This window comes from Dreissena polymorpha, chromosome 13, assembly GCF_020536995.1.
Source record: "Dreissena polymorpha isolate Duluth1 chromosome 13, UMN_Dpol_1.0, whole genome shotgun sequence".
NCBI lineage: Eukaryota > Metazoa > Mollusca > Bivalvia > Myida > Dreissenidae > Dreissena > Dreissena polymorpha.
Window position 1 is genome coordinate 30,135,562 of NC_068367.1, and position 26,571 is coordinate 30,162,132.

Genomic DNA, 26,571 nt, shown 5'->3' on the forward strand with positions numbered 1-26,571 from the left:
CATGTGTAAGTCACAGGGCAAAAGGCCTGATTTGTGCATTTCTTTGCATGTTAGTGGTTGCCAGCCTCAATAGTAGGGCATGGTTTTTGCCTTCAAATGGCAGTGCCGGTAGCTGTCAAAACCGGTTCATATGTTCTAAGGTAATTATTTTGAGTTACACCGTATAGAATTTTTTCAAATGCAGTTTTTTTGTAAGCTTATGAAACCACCTTTCCAGTCATGTATAGTTATATATTGGCTTATCGCTCGGTCATGGTGAAATTTGAGATCAAAGATTGCGAATTCTATATATAACAAAGAAGGAAATTAATTGGGCATGTGTAACCTTTAAGAACTTCCGACCAAGTTAGTCGTCTTCCAGAATGTTGACAATTTACCATCAAAAACTCTCTGTATTGCAAAACATAACTACCAGATGTCATTTTGACCCAATTAAGGGCTGTTTGCAATTGGGCTGTTGCACTTGGGGTCCTAAGGGGGGTTAATGCTTGAAAATCACACCGAAACCTGTTCCGGAGACATATTCTAAGACTACGTAAACACTCGGTATTGTTTTTCAGTGACATTTTGACATTAATTTGCATCAATCTCAATAATGAACCTAATTCATGTCTTTATTTCATCTGTATTTATTGCTATTGTTTACTTTTAGCCTTTTACTATTTAAAATGTAATGTGTGTTGTTTTTCCATGCAAGCAATTTTGGACCGACACTGCTATCTGCCTTCGCTTTCAACCCCGCCAGGCAGATCTACTCAGAATAACACTACTTTGCCTTATTTTTCCTGTTTGGATATCTTGCTGAGTTCAAGTTAAATCAAGTATTCAGCTGAAAACACAAAAAGGATAATAATATTTGCTTTCTTTCTTGGAACGATGTTGTTGTGATAGACCGTGCGTGAAAAACAGCAGGGAATCTGTATTTAAGTGACCTCAATATTATACGCAAACCTAAATGTACATTTTTAGGTGGTGTCGAAATTGGTCTATAGCTCTGCCTGAACTGCTGTCCAATTGGTTTACAAGTCCGGCTGAAGTGACAGGCCATCAAAAACTGCACAGTATGACTGATTCGGAGACGGCCCTCAACACTCGCCCAGTCGTGTCGAGAGGATCGGTGTCTTTGCAGGTTAGTACGCTGTTATTTTCAATGAAATCTATTGTAAAATGATTTCTTTGATATCATGGCACACTTTTGTCGCCAAAATTAGGAAAATTGTTGTTTTTTACAATTACTGCAGCTCTGAAACCACATTTTGTGGCGATAACTTTGCCAGTGTGCCCGACAATGTGATGCCGGCGTGGTGACTTATCCATTTACAGTAAATAAAGCCACACAGACTATTGAAAGCTTACTCTAATTGTATCTCACTTACATAAGTTAGCACCGTAATGGGTAAATGTGCACTAAACAACTTTTTGTTTTCTCAGATTACACGGAATTGAGCACCCGGGCCAGACTGACACTTTCCGGAGCCTGTCCGAGACGGAACTCGAGCCGAGGAATCATAGGTCCAGGTGTGACAGAAAACTTAAAGCTCATGTCTGACGATGACTTTTTTTGTGTCAGGAAGTAAAGTGTGTTGTTTTCCCATGCAAGCAAGCCCTTTTGTTGGGTCAAATGACATCAGAAATGCTGCTTCTACATGGATTTTACCTAAAATGTGCCAAAAAATATATAAAAAGTTTGTTCGGATCTTGTTCAAAACCTGCTATGATGCACATATAATGCCATTGATGATTTGTTTTCACTTATTAAGTCATATGTTACATCTGCTATGCTATTAGAATCGAAGTGATGCCTTGTATGGAGTCTAAGTGCTGTATGTATGATGTAACCAAGGTCGGCTTTTCTACCTTAATTCTTGACGTGAAACGCTGTTACGCGTGACGCTTTCAACGTCAACTTTAATGAATAAATCTGTGTGTCATGGTACTAGGAACTTTGTGATCTTTTTTAAAACAGATTATACCTATGGAAAAAGTGCCTTTAATTCAAATTTGAAGGGGTTGGGTTCCCTTTAAGAACTTCCGACCAAGTTAGTCGTCTTCCAGAATGTTGACAATTTACCATCAAAAACTCTCTGTATTGCAAAACATAACTACCAGATGTCATTTTGACCCAATTGAGGGCTGTTTGCAATTGGGCTGTTGCACTTGGGGTCCTAAGGGGGGTAAATGCTTGAAAATCACACCGAAACCTGTTCCGGAGACATATTCTAAGACTACGTAAACACTCGGTATTGTTTTTCAGTGACATTTTGACATTAATTTGCATCAATCTCAATAATGAACCTAATTCATGTCTTTATTTCATCTGTATTTATTGCTATTGTTTACTTTTAGCCTTTTACTATTTAAAATGTAATGTGTGTTGTTTTTCCATGCAAGCAATTTTGGACCGACACTGCTATCTGCCTTCGCTTCAACCCCGCCAGGCAGATCTACTCAGAATAACACTACTTTGCCTTATTTTTCCTGTTTGGATATCTTGCTGAGTTCAAGTTAAATCAAGTATTCAGCTGAAAACACAAAAAGGATAATAATATTATGCTTTCTTTCTTGGAACGATGTTGTTGTGATAGACCGTGCGTGAAAAACAGCAGGAAATCTGTATTTAAGTGACCTCAATATTATATGTAAACCTAAATGTACATTTTTAGGTGGTGTCGAAATTGGTCTATAGCTCTGCCTGAACTGCTGTCCAATTGGTTTACAAGTCCGGCTGAAGTGACAGGCCATCAAAAACTGCACAGTATGACTGATTCGGAGACGGCCCTCAACCGCTGCTTCGCTTTCAACCCCCGCCAGGCAGATCTACTCAGAATAACACTACTTTGCCTTATTTTTCCTGTTTGGATATCTTGCTGAGTTCAAGTTAAATCAAGTATTCAGCTGAAAACACAAAAAGGATAATAATATTATGCTTTCTTTCTTGGAACGATGTTGTTGTGATAGACCGTGCGTGAAAAACAGCAGGGAATCTGTATTTAAGTGACCTCAATATTATACGTAAACCTAAATGTACATTTTAGGTGGTGTCGAAATTGGTCTATAGCTCTGCCTGAACTGCTGTCCAATTGGTTTACAAGTCCGGCTGAAGTGACAGGCCATCAAAAACTGCACAGTATGACTGATTCGGAGACGGCCCTCAACACTCGCCCAGTCGTGTCGAGAGGATCGGTGTCTTTGCAGGTTAGTACGCTGTTATTTTCAATGAAATCTATTGTAAAAATGATTTCTTTGATATCATGGCACACTTTTGTCGCCAAAATTAGGAAAATTGTTGTTTTTTACAATTACTGCAGCTCTGAAACCACATTTTGTGGCGATAACTTTGCCAGTGTGCCCGACAATGTGATGCCGGCGTGGTGACTTATCCATTTACAGTAAATAAAGCCACACAGACTATTGAAAGCTTACTCTAATTGTATCTCACTTACATAAGTTAGCACCGTAATGGGTAAATGTGCACTAAACAACTTTTTGTTTTCTCAGATTACACGGAATTGAGCACCCGGGCCAGACTGACACTTTCCGGAGCCTGTCCGAGACGGAACTCGAGCCGAGGAATCATAGGTCCAGGTGTGACAGAAAACTTAAAGCTCATGTCTGACGATGACTTTTTTTGTGTCAGGAAGTAAAGTGTGTTGTTTTCCCATGCAAGCAAGCCCTTTTGTTGGGTCAAATGACATCAGAAATGCTGCTTCTACATGGATTTTACCTAAAATGTGCCAAAAAATATATAAAAAGTTTGTTCGGATCTTGTTCAAAACCTGCTATGATGCACATATAATGCCATTGATGATTTGTTTTCACTTATTAAGTCATATGTTACATCTGCTATGCTATTAGAATCGAAGTGATGCCTTGTATGGAGTCTAAGTGCTGTATGTATGATGTAACCAAGGTCGGCTTTTCTACCTTAATTCTTGACGCGAAACGCTGTTACGCGTGACGCGTTCAACGTCAACTTTAATGAATAAATCTGTGTGTCATGGTACTAGAACTTTGTGATCTTTTTTAAAACAGATTATACCTATGGAAAAAGTGCCTTTAATTCAAATATGAAGGGGTTGGGTTCCCTTTAAGAACTTCCGACCAAGTTAGTCGTCTTCCAGAATGTTGACAATTTACCATCAAAAACTCTCTGTATTGCAAAACATAACTACCAGATGTCATTTTGACCCAATTGAGGGCTGTTTGCAATTGGGCTGTTGCACTTGGGGTCCTAAGGGGGGTAAATGCTTGAAAATCACACCGAAACCTGTTCCGGAGACATATTCTAAGACTACGTAAACACTCGGTATTGTTTTTCAGTGACATTTTGACATTAATTTGCATCAATCTCAATAATGAACCTAATTCATGTCTTTATTTCATCTGTATTTATTGCTATTGTTTACTTTTAGCCTTTTACTATTTAAAATGTAATGTGTGTTGTTTTTCCATGCAAGCAATTTTGGACCGACACTGCTATCTGCCTTCGCTTTCAACCCCGCCAGGCAGATCTACTCAGAATAACACTACTTTGCCTTATTTTTCCTGTTTGGATATCTTGCTGAGTTCAAGTTAAATCAAGTATTCAGCTGAAAACACAAAAAAGATTAATAATATTATGCTTTCTTTCTTGGAACGATGTTGTTGTGATAGACCGTGCGTGAAAAACAGCAGGGAATCTGTATTTAAGTGACCTCAATATTATACGTAAAACTAAATGTACATTTTTAGGTGGTGTCGAAATTGGTCTATAGCTCTGCCTGAACTGCTGTCCAATTGGTTTACAAGTCCGGCTGAAGTGACAGGCCATCAAAAACTGCACAGTATGACTGATTCGGAGACGGCCCTCAACACTCGCCCAGTCGTGTCGAGAGGATCGGTGTCTTTGCAGGTTAGTACGCTGTTATTTTCAATGAAATCTATTGTAAATGATTTCTTTGATATCATGGCACACTTTTGTCGCCAAAATTAGGAAAATTGTTGTTTTTTACAATTACTGCAGCTCTGAAACCACATTTTGTGGCGATAACTTTGCCAGTGTGCCCGACAATGTGATGCCGGCGTGGTGACTTATCCATTTACAGTAAATAAAGCCACACAGACTATTGAAAGCTTACTCTAATTGTATCTCACTTACATAAGTTAGCACCGTAATGGGTAAATGTGCACTAAACAACTTTTTGTTTTCTCAGATTACACGGAATTGAGCACCCGGGCCAGACTGACACTTTCCGGAGCCTGTCCGAGACGGAACTCGAGCCGAGGAATCATAGGTCCAGGTGTGACAGAAAACTTAAAGCTCATGTCTGACGATGACTTTTTTTGTGTCAGGAAGTAAAGTGTGTTGTTTTCCCATGCAAGCAAGCCCTTTTGTTGGGTCAAATGACATCAGAAATGCTGCTTCTACATGGATTTTACCTAAAATGTGCCAAAAAATATATAAAAAGTTTGTTCGGATCTTGTTCAAAATCTGCTATGATGCACATATAATGCCATTGATGATTTGTTTTCACTTATTAAGTCATATGTTACATCTGCTATGCTATTAGAATCGAAGTGATGCCTTGTATGGAGTCTAAGTGCTGTATGTATGATGTAACCAAGGTCGGCTTTTCTACCTTAATTCTTGACGCGAAACGCTGTTACGCGTGACGCTTTCAACGTCAACTTTAATGAATAAATCTGTGTGTCATGGTACTGGAACTTTGTGATCTTTTTTAAAACAGATTATACCTATGGAAAAAGTGCCTTTAATTCAAATTTGAAGGGGTTGGGTTCCCTTTAAGAACTTCCGACCAAGTTAGTCGTCTTCCAGAATGTTGACAATTTACCATCAAAAACTCTCTGTATTGCAAAACATAACTACCAGATGTCATTTTGACCCAATTCAGGGCTGTTTGCAATTGGGCTGTTGCACTTGGGGTCCTAAGGGGGGTAAATGCTTGAAAATTACACCGAAACCTGTTCCGGAGACATATTCTAAGACTACGTAAACACTCGGTATTGTTTTTCAGTGACATTTTGACATTAATTTGCATCAATCTCAATAATGAACCTAATTCATGTCTTTATTTCATCTGTATTTATTGCTATTGTTTACTTTTAGCCTTTTACTATTTAAAATGTAATGTGTGTTGTTTTTCCATGCAAGCAATTTTGGACCGACACTGCTATCTGCCTTCGCTTTCAACCCCGCCAGGCAGATCTACTCAGAATAACACTACTTTGCCTTATTTTTCCTGTTTGGATATCTTGCTGAGTTCAAGTTAAATCAAGTATTCAGCTGAAAACACAAAAAGGATAATAATATTTTGCTTTCTTTCTTGGAACGATGTTGTTGTGATAGACCGTGCGTGAAAAACAGCAGGGAATCTGTATTTAAGTGACCTCAATATTATACGTAAACCTAAATGTACATTTTTAGGTGGTGTCGAAATTGGTCTATAGCTCTGCCTGAACTGCTGTCCAATTGGTTTACAAGTCCGGCTGAAGTGACAGGCCATCAAAAACTGCACAGAATGACTGATTCGGAGACGGCCCTCAACACTCGCCCAGTCGTGTCGAGAGGATCGGTGTCTTTGCAGGTTAGTACGCTGTTATTTTCAATGAAATCTATTGTAAAATGATTTCTTTGATATCATGGCACACTTTTGTCGCCAAAATTAGGAAAATTGTTGTTTTTTACAATTACTGCAGCTCTGAAACCACATTTTGTGGCGATAACTTTGCCAGTGTGCCCGACAATGTGATGCCGGCGTGGTGACTTATCCATTTACAGTAAATAAAGCCACACAGACTATTGAAAGCTTACTCTAATTGTATCTCACTTACATAAGTTAGCACCGTAATGGGTAAATGTGCACTAAACAACTTTTTGTTTTCTCAGAATACACGGAATTGAGCACCCGGGCCAGACTGACACTTTCCGGAGCCTGTCCGAGACGGAACTCGAGCCGAGGAATCATAGGTCCAGGTGTGACAGAAAACTTAAAGCTCATGTCTGACGATGACTTTTTTTGTGTCAGGAAGTAAAGTGTGTTGTTTTCCCATGCAAGCAAGCCCTTTTGTTGGGTCAAATGACATCAGAAATGCTGCTTCTACATGGATTTTACCTAAAATGTGCCAAAAAATATATAAAAAGTTTGTTCGGATCTTGTTCAAAACCTGCTATGATGCACATATAATGCCATTGATGATTTGTTTTCACTTATTAAGTCATATGTTACATCTGCTATGCTATTAGAATCGAAGTGATGCCTTGTATGGAGTCTAAGTGCTGTATGTATGATGTAACCAAGGTCGGCTTTTCTACCTTAATTCTTGACGTGAAACGCTGTTACGCGTGACGCTTTCAACGTCAACTTTAATGAATAAATCTGTGTGTCATGGTACTGGAACTTTGTGATCTTTTTTAAAACAGATTATACCTATGGAAAAAGTGTCTTTAATTCAAATTTGAAGGGGTTGGGTTCCCTTTAAGAACTTCCGACCAAGTTAGTCGTCTTCCAGAATGTTGACAATTTACCATCAAAAACTCTCTGTATTGCAAAACATAACTACCAGATGTCATTTTGACCCAATTGAGGGCTGTTTGCAATTGGGCTGTTGCACTTGGGGTCCTAAGGGGGGTAAGTGCTTGAAAATCACACCGAAACCTGTTCCGGAGACATATTCTAAGACTACGTAAACACTCGGTATTGTTTTTCAGTGACATTTTGACATTAATTTGCATCAATCTCAATAATGAACCTAATTCATGTCTTTATTTCATCTGTATTTATTGCTATTGTTTACTTTTAGCCTTTTACTATTTAAAATGTAATGTGTGTTGTTTTTCCATGCAAGCAATTTTGGACCGACACTGCTATCTGCCTTCGCTTTCAACCCCGCCAGGCAGATCTACTCAGAATAACACTACTTTGCCTTATTTTTCCTGTTTGGATATCTTGCTGAGTTCAAGTTAAATCAAGTATTCAGCTGAAAACACAAAAAGGATAATAATATTATGCTTTCTTTCTTGGAACGATGTTGTTGTGATAGACCGTGCGTGAAAAACAGCAGGGAATCTGTATTTAAGTGACCTCAATATTATACGTAAACCTAAATGTACATTTTTAGGTGGTGTCGAAATTGGTCTATAGCTCTGCCTGAACTGCTGTCCAATTGGTTTACAAGTCCGGCTGAAGTGACAGGCCATCAAAAACTGCACAGTATGACTGATTCGGAGACGGCCCTCAACACTCGCCCAGCCCACACTGCTATCTGCCTTCGCTTTCAACCCCGCCAGGCAGATCTACTCCGAATAACACTACTTTGCCTTATTTTTCCTGTTTGGATATCTTGCTGAGTTCAAGTTAAATCAAGTATTCAGCTGAAAACACAAAAAGGATAATAATATTATGCTTTCTTTCTTGGAACGATGTTGTTGTGATAGACCGTGCGTGAAAAACAGCAGGGAATCTGTATTTAAGTGACCTCAATATTATACGTAAACCTAAATGTACATTTTTAGGTGGTGTCGAAATTGGTCTATAGCTCTGCCTGAACTGCTGTCCAATTGGTTTACAAGTCCGGCTGAAGTGACAGGCCATCAAAAACTGCACAGTATGACTGATTCGGAGACGGCCCTCAACACTCGCCCAGTCGTGTCGAGAGGATCGGTGTCTTTGCAGGTTAGTACGCTGTTATTTTCAATGAAATCTATTGTAAAATGATTTCTTTGATATCATGGCACACTTTTGTCGCCAAAATTAGGAAAATTGTTGTTTTTTACAATTACTGCAGCTCTGAAACCACATTTTGTGGCTATAACTTTGCCAGTGTGCCCGACAATGTGATGCTAGCGTGGTGACTTATCCATTTACAGTAAATAAAGCCACACAGACTATTGAAAGCTTACTCTAATTGTATCTCACTTACATAAGTTAGCACCGTAATGGGTAAATGTGCACTAAACAACTTTTTGTTTTCTCAGATTACACGGAATTGAGCACCCGGGCCAGACTGACACTTTCCGGAGCCTGTCCGAGACGGAACTCGAGCCGAGGAATCATAGGTCCAGGTGTGACAGAAAACTTAAAGCTCATGTCTGACGATGACTTTTTTTGTGTCAGGAAGTAAAGTGTGTTGTTTTCCCATGCAAGCAAGCCCTTTTGTTGGGTCAAATGACATCAGAAATGCTGCTTCTACATGGATTTTACCTAAAATGTGCCAAAAAATATATAAAAAGTTTGTTCGGATCTTGTTCAAAACCTGCTATGATGCACATATAATGCCATTGATGATTTGTTTTCACTTATTAAGTCATATGTTACATCTGCTATGCTATTAGAATCGAAGTGATGCCTTGTATGGAGTCTAAGTGCTGTATGTATGATGTAACCAAGGTCGGCTTTTCTACCTTAATTCTTGACGCCAAAACGCTGTTACGCGTGACGCTTTCAATGTCAACTTTAATGAATAAATCTGTGTGTCATGGTACTGGAACTTTGTGATCTTTTTTAAAACAGATTATACCTATGGAAAAAGTGCCTTAAATTCAAATTTGAAGGGGTTGGGTTCCCTTATAGGTTACATTATCCTAAACGGAAGTGGAATTTGGGGGGTTACATGCAGTCGGTTTGCTACTAAGTACATATGATGCAGGTCCTGGTGCATAAGATTTTAAAAATGTATCTGAAATGAAGAGTTTAGGTGTCAGTTTAAAGGTACATGTGTAAGTCACAGGGCAAAAGGCCTGATTTGTGCATTTCTTTGCATGTTAGTGGTTGCCAGCCTCAATAGTAGGGCATGGTTTTTGCCTTCAAATGGCAGTGCCGGTAGCTGTCAAAACCGGTTCATATGTTCTAAGGTAATTATTTTGAGTTACACCGTATAGAATTTTTTCAAATGCAGTTTTTTTGTAAGCTTATGAAACCACCTTTCCAGTCATGTATAGTTATATTTTGGCTTATCGCTCGGTCATGGTGAAATTTGAGATCAAAGATTGCGAATTCCATATATAACAAAGAAGGAAATTAATTGGGCATGTGTAACCTTTAAGAACTTCCGACCAAGTTAGTCGTCTTCCAGAATGTTGACAATTTACCATCAAAAACTCTCTGTATTGCAAAACATAACTACCAGATGTCATTTGACCCAATTAAGGGCTGTTTGCAATTGGGCTGTTGCACTTGGGGTCCTAAGGGGGGTTAATGCTTGAAAATCACACCGAAACCTGTTCCGGAGACATATTCTAAGACTACGTAAACACTCGGTATTGTTTTTCAGTGACATTTTGACATTAATTTGCATCAATCTCAATAATGAACCTAATTCATGTCTTTATTTCATCTGTATTTATTGCTATTGTTTACTTTTAGCCTTTTACTATTTAAAATGTAATGTGGGTTGTTTTTCCATGCAAGCAATTTTGGACCGACACTGCTATCTGCCTTCGCTTTCAACCCCGCCAGGCAGATCTACTCAGAATAACACTACTTTGCCTTATTTTTCCTGTTTGGATATCTTGCTGAGTTCAAGTTAAATCAAGTATTCAGCTGAAAACACAAAAAGGATAATAATATTATGCTTTCTTTCTTGGAACGATGTTGTTGTGATAGACCGTGCGTGAAAAACAGCAGGGAATCTGTATTTAAGTGACCTCAATATTATATGTAAACCTAAATGTACATTTTTTGGTGGTGTCGAAATTGGTCTATAGCTCTGCCTGAACTGCTGTCCAATTGGTTTACAAGTCCGGCTGAAGTGACAGGCCATCAAAAACTGCACAGTATGACTGATTCGGAGACGGCCCTCAACACTCGCCCAGTCGTGTCGAGAGGATCGGTGTCTTTGCAGGTTAGTACGCTGTTATTTTCAATGGAATCTATTGTAAAATGATTTCTTTGATATCATGGCACACTTTTGTCGCCAAAATTAGGAAAATTGTTGTTTTTTACAATTACTGCAGCTCTGAAACCACATTTTGTGGCGATAACTTTGCCAGTGTGCCCGACAATGTGATGCCGGCGTGGTGACTTATCCATTTACAGTAAATAAAGCCACACAGACTATTGAAAGCTTACTCTAATTGTATCTCACTTACATAAGTTAGCACCGTAATGGGTAAATGTGCACTAAACAACTTTTTGTTTTCTCAGATTACACGGAATTGAGCACCCGGGCCAGGCTGACACTTTCCGGAGCCTGTCCGAGACGGAACTCGAGCCGAGGAATCATAGGTCCAGGTGTGACAGAAAACTTAAAGCTCATGTCTGACGATGACTTTTTTTGTGTCAGGAAGTAAAGTGTGTTGTTTTCCCATGCAAGCAAGCCCTTTTGTTGGGTCAAATGACATCAGAAATGCTGCTTCTACATGGATTTTACCTAAAATGTGCCAAAAAATATATAAAAAGTTTGTTCGGATCTTGTTCAAAACCTGCTATGATGCACATATAATGCCATTGATGATTTGTTTTCACTTATTAAGTCATATGTTACATCTGCTATGCTATTAGAATCGAAGTGATGCCTTGTATGGAGTCTAAGTGCTGTATGTATGATGTAACCAAGGTCGGCTTTTCTACCTTAATTCTTGACGCGAAACGCTGTTACGCGTGACGCTTTCAACGTCAACTTTAATGAATAAATCTGTGTGTCATGGTACTAGAACTTTGTGATCTTTTTTAAAACAGATTATACCTATGGAAAAAGTGCCTTTAATTCAAATATGAAGGGGTTGGGTTCCCTTTAAGAACTTCCGACCAAGTTAGTCGTCTTCCAGAATGTTGACAATTTACCATCAAAAACTCTCTGTATTGCAAAACATAACTACCAGATGTCATTTTGACCCAATTAAGGGCTGTTTGCAATTGGGCTGTTGCACTTGGGGTCCTAAGGGGGGTAAATGCTTGAAAATCACACCGAAACCTGTTCCGGAGACATATTCTAAGACTACGTAAACACTCGGTATTGTTTTTCAGTGACATTTTGACATTAATTTGCATCAATCTCAATAATGAACCTAATTCATGTCTTTATTTCATCTGTATTTATTGCTATTGTTTACTTTTAGCCTTTTACTATTTAAAATGTAATGTGTGTTGTTTTTCCATGCAAGCAATTTTGGACCGACACTGCTATCTGCCTTCGCTTTCAACCCCGCCAGGCAGATCTACTCAGAATAACACTACTTTGCCTTATTTTTCCTGTTTGGATATCTTGCTGAGTTCAAGTTAAATCAAGTATTCAGCTGAAAACACAAAAAGGATAATAATATTATGCTTTCTTTCTTGGAACGATGTTGTTGTGATAGACCGTGCGTGAAAAACAGCAGGGAATCTGTATTTAAGTGACCTCAATATTATACGCAAACCTAAATGTACATTTTTAGGTGGTGTCGAAATTGGTCTATAGCTCTGCCTGAACTGCTGTCCAATTGGTTTACAAGTCCGGCTGAAGTGACAGGCCATCAAAAACTGCACAGAATGACTGATTCGGAGACGGCCCTCAACACTCGCCCAGTCGTGTCGAGAGGATCGGTGTCTTTGCAGGTTAGTACGCTGTTATTTTCAATGAAATCTATTGTAAAATGATTTCTTTGATATCATGGCACACTTTTGTCGCCAAAATTAGGAAAATTGTTGTTTTTTACAATTACTGCAGCTCTGAAACCACATTTTGTGGCGATAACTTTGCCAGTGTGCCCGACAATGTGATGCCGGCGTGGTGACTTATCCATTAACAGTAAATAAAGCCACACAGACTATTGAAAGCTTACTCTAATTGTATCTCACTTACATAAGTTAGCACCGTAATGGGTAAATGTGCACTAAACAACTTTTTGTTTTCTCAGATTACACGGAATTGAGCACCCGGGCCAGACTGACACTTTCCGGAGCCTGTCCGAGACGGAACTCGAGCCGAGGAATCATAGGTCCAGGTGTGACAGAAAACTTAAAGCTCATGTCTGACGATGACTTTTTTTGTGTCAGGAAGTAAAGTGTGTTGTTTTCCCATGCAAGCAAGCCCTTTTGTTGGGTCAAATGACATCAGAAATGCTGCTTCTACATGGATTTTACCTAAAATGTGCCAAAAAATATATAAAAAGTTTGTTCGGATCTTGTTCAAAACCTGCTATGATGCACATATAATGCCATTGATGATTTGTTTTCACTTATTAAGTCATATGTTACATCTGCTATGCTATTAGAATCGAAGTGATGCCTTGTATGGAGTCTAAGTGCTGTATGTATGATGTAACCAAGGTCGGCTTTTCTACCTTAATTCTTGACGCGAAACGCTGTTACGCGTGACGCTTTCAACGTCAACTTTAATGAATAAATCTGTGTGTCATGGTACTAGAACTTTGTGATCTTTTTTAAAACAGATTATACCTATGGAAAAAGTGCCTTTAATTCAAATATGAATGGGTTGGGTTCCCTTTAAGAACTTCCGACCAAGTTAGTCGTCTTCCAGAATGTTGACAATTTACCATCAAAAACTCTCTGTATTGCAAAACATAACTACCAGATGTCATTTTGACCCAATTCAGGGCTGTTTGCAATTGGGCTGTTGCACTTGGGGTCCTAAGGGGGGTAAATGCTTGAAAATCACACCGAAACCTGTTCCGGAGACATATTCTAAGACTACGTAAACACTCGGTATTGTTTTTCAGTGACATTTTGACATTAATTTGCATCAATCTCAATAATGAACCTAATTCATGTCTTTATTTCATCTGTATTTATTGCTATTGTTTACTTTTAGCCTTTTACTATTTAAAATGTAATGTGTGTTGTTTTTCCATGCAAGCAATTTTGGACCGACACTGCTATCTGCCTTCGCTTTCAACCCCGCCAGGCAGATCTACTCAGAATAACACTACTTTGCCTTATTTTTCCTGTTTGGATATCTTGCTGAGTTCAAGTTAAATCAAGTATTCAGCTGAAAACACAAAAAGGATAATAATATTATGCTTTCTTTCTTGGAACGATGTTGTTGTGATAGACCGTGCGTGAAAAACAGCAGGGAATCTGTATTTAAGTGACCTCAATATTATACGTAAACCTAAATGTACAGTTTTAGGTGGTGTCGAAATTGGTCTATAGCTCTGCCTGAACTGCTGTCCAATTGGTTTACAAGTCCGGCTGAAGTGACAGGCCATCAAAAACTGCACAGTATGACTGATTCGGAGACGGCCCTCAACACTCGCCCAGTCGTGTCGAGAGGATCGGTGTCTTTGCAGGTTAGTACGCTGTTATTTTCAATGAAATCTATTGTAAAATGATTTCTTTGATATCATGGCACACTTTTGTCGCCAAAATTAGGAAAATTGTTGTTTTTTACAATTACTGCAGCTCTGAAACCACATTTTGTGGCGATAACTTTGCCAGTGTGCCCGACAATGTGATGCCGGCGTGGTGACTTATCCATTTACAGTAAATAAAGCCACACAGACTATTGAAAGCTTACTCTAATTGTATCTCACTTACATAAGTTAGCACCGTAATGGGTAAATGTGCACTAAACAACTTTTTGTTTTCTCAGATTACACGGAATTGAGCACCCGGGCCAGACTGACACTTTCCGGAGCCTGTCCGAGACGGAACTCGAGCCGAGGAATCATAGGTCCAGGTGTGACAGAAAACTTAAAGCTCATGTCTGACGATGACTTTTTTTGTGTCAGGAAGTAAAGTGTGTTGTTTTCCCATGCAAGCAAGCCCTTTTGTTGGGTCAAATGACATCAGAAATGCTGCTTCTACATGGATTTTACCTAAAATGTGCCAAAAAATATATAAAAAGTTTGTTCGGATCTTGTTCAAAACCTGCTATGATGCACATATAATGCCATTGATGATTTGTTTTCACTTATTAAGTCATATGTTACATCTGCTATGCTATTAGAATCGAAGTGATGCCTTGTATGGAGTCTAAGTGCTGTATGTATGATGTAACCAAGGTCGGCTTTTCTACCTTAATTCTTGACGCGAAACGCTGTTACGCGTGACGCTTTCAACGTCAACTTTAATGAATAAATCTGTGTGTCATGGTACTGGAACTTTGTGATCTTTTTTAAAACAGATTATACCTATGGAAAAAGTGCCTTTAATTCAAATTTGAAGGGGTTGGGTTCCCTTTAAGAACTTCCGACCAAGTTAGTCGTCTTCCAGAATGTTGACAATTTACCATCAAAAACTCTCTGTATTGCAAAACATAACTACCAGATGTCATTTTGACCCAATTCAGGGCTGTTTGCAATTGGGCTGTTGCACTTGGGGACCTAAGGGGGGTAAATGCTTGAAAATCACACCGAAACCTGTTCCGGAGACATATTCTAAGACTACGTAAACACTCGGTATTGTTTTTCAGTGACATTTTGACATTAATTTGCATCAATCTCAATAATGAACCTAATTCATGTCTTTATTTCATCTGTATTTATTGCTATTGTTTACTTTTAGCCTTTTACTATTTAAAATGTAATGTGTATTGTTTTTCCATGCAAGCAATTTTGGACCGACACTGCTATCTGCCTTCGCTTTCAACCCCGCCAGGCAGATCTACTCAGAATAACACTACTTTGCCTTATTTTTCCTGTTTGGATATCTTGCTGAGTTCAAGTTAAATCAAGTATTCAGCTGAAAACACAAAAAGGATAATAATATTATGCTTTCTTTCTTGGAACGATGTTGTTTTGATAGACCGTGCGTGAAAAACAGCAGGGAATCTGTATTTAAGTGACCTCAATATTATACGTAAACCTAAATGTACATTTTTAGGTGGTGTCGAAATTGGTCTATAGCTCTGCCTGAACTGCTGTCCAATTGGTTTACAAGTCCGGCTGAAGTGACAGGCCATCAAAAACTGCACAGAATGACTGATTCGGAGACGGCCCTCAACACTCGCCCAGTCGTGTCGAGAGGATCGGTGTCTTTGCAGGTTAGTACGCTGTTATTTTCAATGAAATCTATTGTAAAATGATTTCTTTGATATCATGGCACACTTTTGTCGCCAAAATTAGGAAAATTGTTGTTTTTTACAATTACTGCAGCTCTGAAACCACATTTTGTGGCGATAACTTTGCCAGTGTGCCCGACAATGTGATGCCGGCGTGGTGACTTATCCATTTACAGTAAATAAAGCCACACAGACTATTGAAAGCTTACTCTAATTGTATCTCACTTACATAAGTTAGCACCGTAATGGGTAAATGTGCACTAAACAACTTTTTGTTTTCTCAGATTACACGGAATTGAGCACCCGGGCCAGACTGACACTTTCCGGAGCCTGTCCGAGACGGAACTCGAGCCGAGGAATCATAGGTCCAGGTGTGACAGAAAACTTAAAGCTCATGTCTGACGATGACTTTTTTGTGTCAGGAAGTAAAGTGTGTTGTTTTCCCATGCAAGCAAGCCCTTTTGTTGGGTCAAATGACATCAGAAATGCTGCTTCTACATGGATTTTACCTAAAATGTGCCAAAAAATATATAAAAAGTTTGTTCGGATCTTGTTCAAAACCTGCTATGATGCACATATAATGCCATTGATGATTTGTTTTCACTTATTAAGTCATATGTTACATCTGCTATGCTATTAGAATCGAAGTGATGCCTTGTATGGAGTCTAAGTGCTGTATGTATGATGTAACCAAGGTCGGCTTTTCTACCTTAATTCTTGACGCGAAACGCTGTTACGCGTGACGCTTTCAACGTCAACTTTAATGAATAAATCTGTGTGTCATGGTACTGGAACTTTGTGATCTTTTTTAAAACAGATTATACCTATGGAAAAAGTGCCTTTAATTCAAATTTGAAGGGGTTGGGTTCCCTTTAAGAACTTCCGACCAAGTTAGTCGTCTTCCAGAATGTTGACAATTTACCATCAAAAACTCTCTGTATTGCAAAACATAACTACCAGATGTCATTTTGACCCAATTCAGGGCTGTTTGCAATTGGGCTGTTGCACTTGGGGTCCTAAGGGGGGTAAATGCTTGAAAATCACACCGAAACCTGTTCCGGAGACATATTCTAAGACTACGTAAACACTCGGTATTGTTTTTCAGTGACATTTTGACATTAATTTGCATCAATCTCAATAATGAACCTAATTCATGTCTTTATTTCATCTGTATTTATTGCTATTGTTTACTTTTAGCCTTTTACTATTTAAAATGTAATGTGTATTGTTTTTCCATGCAAGCAATTTTGGACCGACACTGCTATCTGCCTTCGCTTTCAACCCCGCCAGGCAGATCTACTCAGAATAACACTACTTTGCCTTATTTTTCCTGTTTGGATATCTTGCTGAGTTCAAGTTAAATCAAGTATTCAGCTGAAAACACAAAAAGGATAATAATATTATGCTTTCTTTCTTGGAACGATGTTGTTGTGATAGACCGTGCGTGAAAAACAGCAGGGAATCTGTATTTAAGTGACCTCAATATTATACGTAAACCTAAATGTACATTTTTAGGTGGTGTCGAAATTGGTCTATAGCTCTGCCTGAACTGCTGTCCAATTGGTTTACAAGTCCGGCTGAAGTGACAGGCCATCAAAAACTGCACAGAATGACTGATTCGGAGACGGCCCTCAACACTCGCCCAGTCGTGTCGAGAGGATCGGTGTCTTTGCAGGTTAGTACGCTGTTATTTTCAATGAAATCTATTGTAAAATGATTTCTTTGATATCATGGCACACTTTTGTCGCCAAAATTAGGAAAATTGTTGTTTTTTACAATTACTGCAGCTCTGAAACCACATTTTGTGGCGATAACTTTGCCAGTGTGCCCGACAATGTGATGCCGGCGTGGTGACTTATCCATTTACAGTAAATAAAGCCACACAGACTATTGAAAGCTTACTCTAATTGTATCTCACTTACATAAGTTAGCACCGTAATGGGTAAATGTGCACTAAACAACTTTTTGTTTTCTCAGATTACACGGAATTGAGCACCCGGGCCAGACTGACACTTTCCGGAGCCTGTCCGAGACGGAACTCGAGCCGAGGAATCATAGGTCCAGGTGTGACAGAAAACTTAAAGCTCATGTCTGACGATGACTTTTTTGTGTCAGGAAGTAAAGTGTGTTGTTTTCCCATGCAAGCAAGCCCTTTTGTTGGGTCAAATGACATCAGAAATGCTGCTTCTACATGGATTTTACCTAAAATGTGCCAAAAAATATATAAAAAGTTTGTTCGGATCTTGTTCAAAACCTGCTATGATGCACATATAATGCCATTGATGATTTGTTTTCACTTATTAAGTCATATGTTACATCTGCTATGCTATTAGAATCGAAGTGATGCCTTGTATGGAGTCTAAGTGCTGTATGTATGATGTAACCAAGGTCGGCTTTTCTACCTTAATTCTTGACGCGAAACGCTGTTACGCGTGACGCTTTCAACTTCAACTTTAATGAATAAATCTGTGTGTCATGGTACTGGAACTTTGTGATCTTTTTTAAAACAGATTATACCTATGGAAAAAGTGCCTTTAATTCAAATTTGAAGGGGTTGGGTTCCCTTTAAGAACTTCCGACCAAGTTAGTCGTCTTCCAGAATGTTGACAATTTACCATCAAAAACTCTCTGTATTGCAAAACATAACTACCAGATGTCATTTTGACCCAATTCAGGGCTGTTTGCAATTGGGCTGTTGCACTTGGGGTCCTAAGGGGGGTAAATGCTTGAAAATCACACCGAAACCTGTTCCGGAGACATATTCTAAGACTACGTAAACACTCGGTATTGTTTTTCAGTGACATTTTGACATTAATTTGCATCAATCTCAATAATGAACCTAATTCATGTCTTTATTTCATCTGTATTTATTGCTATTGTTTACTTTTAGCCTTTTACTATTTAAAATGTAATGTGTGTTGTTTTTCCATGCAAGCAATTTTGGACCGACACTGCTATCTGCCTTCGCTTTCAACCCCGCCAGGCAGATCTACTCAGAATAACACTACTTTGCCTTATTTTTCCTGTTTGGATATCTTGCTGAGTTCAAGTTAAATCAAGTATTCAGCTGAAAACACAAAAAGGATAATAATATTATGCTTTCTTTCTTGGAACGATGTTGTTGTGATAGACCGTGCGTGAAAAACAGCAGGGAATCTGTATTTAAGTGACCTCAATATTATACGTAAACCTAAATGTACAGTTTTAGGTGGTGTCGAAATTGGTCTATAGCTCTGCCTGAACTGCTGTCCAATTGGTTTACAAGTCCGGCTGAAGTGACAGGCCATCAAAAACTGCACAGTATGACTGATTCGGAGACGGCCCTCAACACTCGCCCAGTCGTGTCGAGAGGATCGGTGTCTTTGCAGGTTAGTACGCTGTTATTTTCAATGAAATCTATTGTAAAATGATTTCTTTGATATCATGGCACACTTTTGTCGCCAAAATTAGGAAAATTGTTGTTTTTTACAATTACTGCAGCTCTGAAACCACATTTTGTGGCGATAACTTTGCCAGTGTGCCCGACAATGTGATGCCGGCGTGGTGACTTATCCATTTACAGTAAATAAAGCCACACAGACTATTGAAAGCTTACTCTAATTGTATCTCACTTACATAAGTTAGCACCGTAATGGGTAAATGTGCACTAAACAACTTTTTGTTTTCTCAGATTACACGGAATTGAGCACCCGGGCCAGACTGACACTTTCCGGAGCCTGTCCGAGACGGAACTCGAGCCGAGGAATCATAGGTCCAGGTGTGACAGAAAACTTAAAGCTCATGTCTGACGATGACTTTTTTTGTGTCAGGAAGTAAAGTGTGTTGTTTTCCCATGCAAGCAAGCCCTTTTGTTGGGTCAAATGACATCAGAAATGCTGCTTCTACATGGATTTTACCTAAAATGTGCCAAAAAATATATAAAAAGTTTGTTCGGATCTTGTTCAAAACCTGCTATGATGCACATATAATGCCATTGATGATTTGTTTTCACTTATTAAGTCATATGTTACATCTGCTATGCTATTAGAATCGAAGTGATGCCTTGTATGGAGTCTAAGTGCTGTATGTATGATGTAACCAAGGTCGGCTTTTCTACCTTAATTCTTGACGCGAAACGCTGTTACGCGTGACGCTTTCAACGTCAACTTTAATGAATAAATCTGTGTGTCATGGTACTGGAACTTTGTGATCTTTTTTAAAACAGATTATACCTATGGAAAAAGTGCCTTTAATTCAAATTTGAAGGGGTTGGGTTCCCTTTAAGAACTTCCGACCAAGTTAGTCGTCTTCCAGAATGTTGACAATTTACCATCAAAAACTCTCTGTATTGCAAAACATAACTACCAGATGTCATTTTGACCCAATTCAGGGCTGTTTGCAATTGGGCTGTTGCACTTGGGGTCCTAAGGGGGGTAAATGCTTGAAAATCACACCGAAACCTGTTCCGGAGACATATTCTAAGACTACGTAAACACTCGGTATTGTTTTTCAGTGACATTTTGACATTAATTTGCATCAATCTCAATAATGAACCTAATTCATGTCTTTATTTCATCTGTATTTATTGCTATTGTTTACTTTTAGCCTTTTACTATTTAAAATGTAATGTGTATTGTTTTTCCATGCAAGCAATTTTGGACCGACACTGCTATCTGCCTTCGCTTTCAACCCCGCCAGGCAGATCTACTCAGAATAACACTACTTTGCCTTATTTTTCCTGTTTGGATATCTTGCTGAGTTCAAGTTAAATCAAGTATTCAGCTGAAAACACAAAAAGGATAATAATATTATGCTTTCTTTCTTGGAACGATGTTGTTGTGATAGACCGTGCGTGAAAAACAGCAGGGAATCTGTATTTAAGTGACCTCAATATTATACGTAAACCTAAATGTACATTTTTAGGTGGTGTCGAAATTGGTCTAGAGCTCTGCCTGAACTGCTGTCCAATTGGTTTACAAGTCCGGCTGAAGTGACAGGCCATCAAAAACTGCACAGAATGACTGATTCGGAGACGGCCCTCAACACTCGCCCAGTCGTGTCGAGAGGATCGGTGTCTTTGCAGGTTAGTACGCTGTTATTTTCAATGAAATCTATTGTAAAATGATTTCTTTGATATCATGGCACACTTTTGTCGCCAAAATTAGGAAAATTGTTGTTTTTTACAATTACTGCAGCTCTGAAACCACATTTTGTGGCGATAACTTTGCCAGTGTGCCCGACAATGTGATGCCGGCGTGGTGACTTATCCATTTACAGTAAATAAAGCCACACAGACTATTGAAAGCTTACTCTAATTGTATCTCACTTACATAAGTTAGCACCGTTATGGGTAAATGTGCACTAAACAACTTTTTGTTTTCTCAGATTACACGGAATTGAGCACCCGGGCCAGACTGACACTTTCCGGAGCCTGTCCGAGACGGAACTCGAGCCGAGGAATCATAGGTCCAGGTGTGACAGAAAACTTAAAGCTCATGTCTGACGATGACTTTTTTTGTGTCAGGAAGTAAAGTGTGTTGTTTTCCCATGCAAGCAAGCCCTTTTGTTGGGTCAAATGACATCAGAAATGCTGCTTCTACATGGATTTTACCTAAAATGTGCCAAAAAATATATAAAAAGTTTGTTCGGATCTTGTTCAAAACCTGCTATGATGCACATATAATGCCATTGATGATTTGTTTTCACTTATTAAGTCATATGTTACATCTGCTATGCTATTAGAATCGAAGTGATGCCTTGTATGGAGTCTAAGTGCTGTATGTATGATGTAACCAAGGTCGGCTTTTCTACCTTAATTCTTGACGCGAAACGCTGTTACGCGTGACGCTTTCAACTTCAACTTTAATGAATAAATCTGTGTGTCATGGTACTGGAACTTTGTGATCTTTTTTAAAACAGATTATACCTATGGAAAAAGTGCCTTTAATTCAAATTTGAAGGGGTTGGGTTCCCTTTAAGAACTTCCGACCAAGTTAGTCGTCTTCCAGAATGTTGACAATTTACCATCAAAAACTCTCTGTATTGCAAAACATAACTACCAGATGTCATTTTGACCAAATTCAGGGCTGTTTTCAATTGGGCTGTTGCACTTGGGGTCCTAAGGGGGGTAAATGCTTGAAAATCACACCGAAACCTGTTCCGGAGACATATTCTAAGACTACGTAAACACTCGGTATTGTTTTTCAGTGACATTTTGACATTAATTTGCATCAATCTCAATAATGAACCTTATTCATGTCTTTATTTCATCTGTATTTATTGCTATTGTTTACTTTTAGCCTTTTACTATTTAAAATGTAATGTGTGTTGTTTTTCCATGCAAGCAATTTTGGACCGACACTGCTATCTGCCTTCGCTTTCAACCCCGCCAGGCAGATCTACTCAGAATAACACTACTTTGCCTTATTTTTCCTGTTTGGATATCTTGCTGAGTTCAAGTTAAATCAAGTATTCAGCTGAAAACACAAAAAGGATAATAATATTATGCTTTCTTTCTTGGAACGATGTTGTTGTGATAGACCGTGCGTGAAAAACAGCAGGGAATCTGTATTTAAGTGACCTCAATATTATACGTAAACCTAAATGTACATTTTTAGGTGGTGTCGAAATTGGTCTATAGCTCTGCCTGAACTGCTGTCCAATTGGTTTACAAGTCCGGCTGAAGTGACAGGCCATCAAAAACTGCACAGAATGACTGATTCGGAGACGGCCCTCAACACTCGCCCAGTCGTGTCGAGAGGATCGGTGTCTTTGCAGGTTAGTACGCTGTTATTTTCAATGAAATCTATTGTAAAATGATTTCTTTGATATCATGGCACACTTTTGTCGCCAAAATTAGGAAAATTGTTGTTTTTTACAATTACTGCAGCTCTGAAACCACATTTTGTGGCGATAACTTTGCCAGTGTGCCCGACAATGTGATGCCGGCGTGGTGACTTATCCATTTACAGTAAATAAAGCCACACAGACTATTGAAAGCTTACTCTAATTGTATCTCACATAAGTTAGCACCGTAATGGGTAAATGTGCACTAAACAACTTTTTGTTTTCTCAGATTACACGGAATTGAGCACCCGGGCCAGACTGACACTTTCCGGAGCCTGTCCGAGACGGAAATCGAGCCGAGGAATCATAGGTCCAGGTGTGACAGAAAACTTAAAGCTCATGTCTGACGATGACTTTTTTTGTGTCAGGAAGTAAAGTGTGTTGTTTTCCCATGCAAGCAAGCCCTTTTGTTGGGTCAAATGACATCAGAAATGCTGCTTCTACATGGATTTTACCTAAAATGTGCCAAAAAATATATAAAAAGTTTGTTCGGATCTTGTTCAAAACCTGCTATGATGCACATATAATGCCATTGATGATTTGTTTTCACTTATTAAGTCATATGTTACATCTGCTATGCTATTAGAATCGAAGTGATGCCTTGTATGGAGTCTAAGTGCTGTATGTATGATGTAACCAAGGTCGGCTTTTCTACCTTAATTCTTGACGCGAAACGCTGTTACGCGTGACGCTTTCAACGTCAACTTTAATGAATAAATCTGTGTGTCATGGTACTGGAACTTTGTGATCTTTTTTAAAACAGATTATACCTATGGAAAAAGTGCCTTTAATTCAAATTTGAAGGGGTTGGGTTCCCTTATAGGTTACATTATCCTAAACGGAAGTGGAATTTGGGGGGTTACATGCAGTCGGTTTGCTACTAAGTACATATGATGCAGGTCCTGGTGCATAAGATTTTAAAAATGTATCTGAAATGAAGAGTTTAGGTGTCAGTTTAAAGGTACATGTGTAAGTCACAGGGCAAAAGGCCTGATTTGTGCATTTCTTTGCATGTTAGTGGTTGCCAGCCTCAATAGGATTTACAGACGTTTCGCGCCCAAGTTTTTTCGCACCCTAGTTATTTCGCCCCCAAGACGTTTCCGCCCTGGTCGTTTTGCACCTGGTCGTTTCGCCCCCATACTAGCGGAACACTAGTTGTTGAGTAGTTTAATTGGTGACCATTATATAATTTTTAATAAGAGGATATTTATCACGTCAATGATTAAACTTATAATCTAGACTCTAGAGTAGTAACAAAAAACTAAAAAGAAATAATTTTTCTGACCTATTTATTCATTTGACATACAATAACGTAGAATAACAGTGTAAAACAACATGATGAACACATACGATATTTCAGTAGTTTAGTTACCTAAAACGACAATGAAAGCATTCTTTATTTATATACTTTATGAAGTACAAAAACACAACAGCGTATAAGCAATGAAAGCATTCTTTATTTATATATTTTATGAAGTACATAAACACAACAGCGTATAAGCAACACAAAGAAAAGTCCGTAGAGTCTATTTGTTTATTTATTTGGCATAAAATAAAGTAGAATAACAGTGTAAAACATCGCGATGAACACAAACGATAATTCAGTAGATTAGTTACCTAAAACGACAATGAAAGCATTCTTTATTTATATATTTTATGAAGTACATTAACATAACAGCGTATGACAACACAAAGAAATGTCCGTAGAGTCTATTTGTTTATTTATTTGGCATAAAATAACAATTTAAAACAACGCGATGAACACATTCGATATTTCATTAGTTTTCCGCAGGCACGCAGGTAGGTGAGTTCGACAGCGTACATTACTCCATGTCTGGCGGTCCGTATAGTTTTCCGCAAGCACGCAGGTAGTGATGGATTATATAATAACTTTTTATAATAAGTAAATGTATATCATTTTATTAGTAAATCAAGTACATAATAGAACAAGTTGAGTTATCATTTCATTATTAATAAATAAATAATAATAATAACCCTAAAAAACGACATTTTATAAAATAATTTTTACTGCGAAGCGAATACACGACGATCTTTATCTGATAGTTAAAATAACATTACGCAACAACATCGGATTAGCGGCAATGTTCTAACAGATAAGCTGTCCGCATTGAATGGCATGTTTATAACACCTGTTCAGACTGTTAATCAAATATCCATTTAGGGAGCACTTTAAAAGAAAACTGATTTGTTTATTTATTGACAATCGAAGGCGGGTGTCAGTAATTGATTGTTGCCCAAGCACCACTTTGTGCGTAAGCTGTCAAGTTAATAAATGGAAATTATCGCAGTTAAGATGTTTAATTTTGTCTTACGACTTTAACATTATAATATGTCATCATTTTCTTAATATTATTTCCATTTACAAAGTCATTTTTAATTGAATTTAATAAATTGTTTAATACTAATAGAATATCACGCATACAAGAAACCAACTGTTTTATTTCCATACATTGTATTGTATAAAATATGAAATTGCACTACATGAATATTTTTTGAATATAATAGTACAGAACACATAGTTTATTCGAGTATACATAGCACACAATAATAAATTACAGCAAAGCACATTTATAAACTGAATGAGTCGTAATTATTTACATTACAATATATAGCAGCACTGTTATTTTTTTTAATACGGATCTCCAAATGTTTTCACATTTCGTTTTCTACAAATGGTAAGCGCTATACCTTCCATAACTAACACCTGTTTTATCACATTTACATAATGAGGGAATGAAATACATTGTTAATTTAAGACTAATGTTTCAGGGTACTTTCTTTGATGATTATATAATGGTCACCAATTAAACTACTCAACACCTAGCGTTCCGCTAATATGGGGGCGAAACGACCAGATGCGAATCGACCAGGGCGGAAACGTCTTGGGGGCGAAATTGGTCTATAGCTCTGCCTGAACTGCTGTCCAATTGGTTTACAAGTCCGGCTGAAGTGACAGGCCATCAAAAACTGCACAGTATGACTGATTCGGAGACGGCCCTCAACACTCGCCCAGTCGTGTCGAGAGGATCGGTGTCTTTGCAGGTTAGTACGCTGTTATTTTCAATGAAATCTATTGTAAAATGATTTCTTTGATATCATGGCACACTTTTGTCGCCAAAATTAGGAAAATTGTTGTTTTTTACAATTACTGCAGCTCTGAAACCACATTTTGTGGCGATAACTTTGCCAGTGTGCCCGACAATGTGATGCCGGCGTGGTGACTTATCCATTTACAGTAAATAAAGCCACACAGACTATTGAAAGCTTACTCTAATTGTATCTCACTTACATAAGTTAGCACCGTAATGGGTAAATGTGCACTAAACAACTTTTTGTTTTCTCAGATTACACGGAATTGAGCACCCGGGCCAGACTGACACTTTCCGGAGCCTGTCCGAGACGGAACTCGAGCCGAGGAATCATAGGTCCAGGTGTGACAGAAAACTTAAAGCTCATGTCTGACGATGACTTTTTTTGTGTCAGGAAGTAAAGTGTGTTGTTTTCCCATGCAAGCAAGCCCTTTTGTTGGGTCAAATGACATCAGAAATGCTGCTTCTACATGGATTTTACCTAAAATGTGCCAAAAAATATATAAAAAGTTTGTTCGGATCTTGTTCAAAACCTGCTATGATGCACATATAATGCCATTGATGATTTGTTTTCACTTATTAAGTCATATGTTACATCTGCTATGCTATTAGAATCGAAGTGATGCCTTGTATGGAGTCTAAGTGCTGTATGTATGATGTAACCAAGGTCGGCTTTTCTACCTTAATTCTTGACGCG

The 26,571-nt window shown here is 38.4% G+C and overlaps 1 long non-coding RNA gene across 1 annotated transcript in view; it reads left to right on the forward strand.

The window, feature by feature from the left end:
* Window positions 1-23,750, forward strand: part of LOC127855090 (uncharacterized) — a 47,551-nt gene extending 23,801 nt beyond the window's left edge. The window contains exons 3-4 of the long non-coding RNA XR_008037347.1: window positions 19,148-19,307; window positions 22,994-23,750. This is a non-coding gene — a long non-coding RNA (uncharacterized LOC127855090). The remainder of the gene's footprint in view (window positions 1-19,147; window positions 19,308-22,993) is intronic.
* The last annotated feature ends 2,821 nt before the right edge of the window (window positions 23,751-26,571 follow it).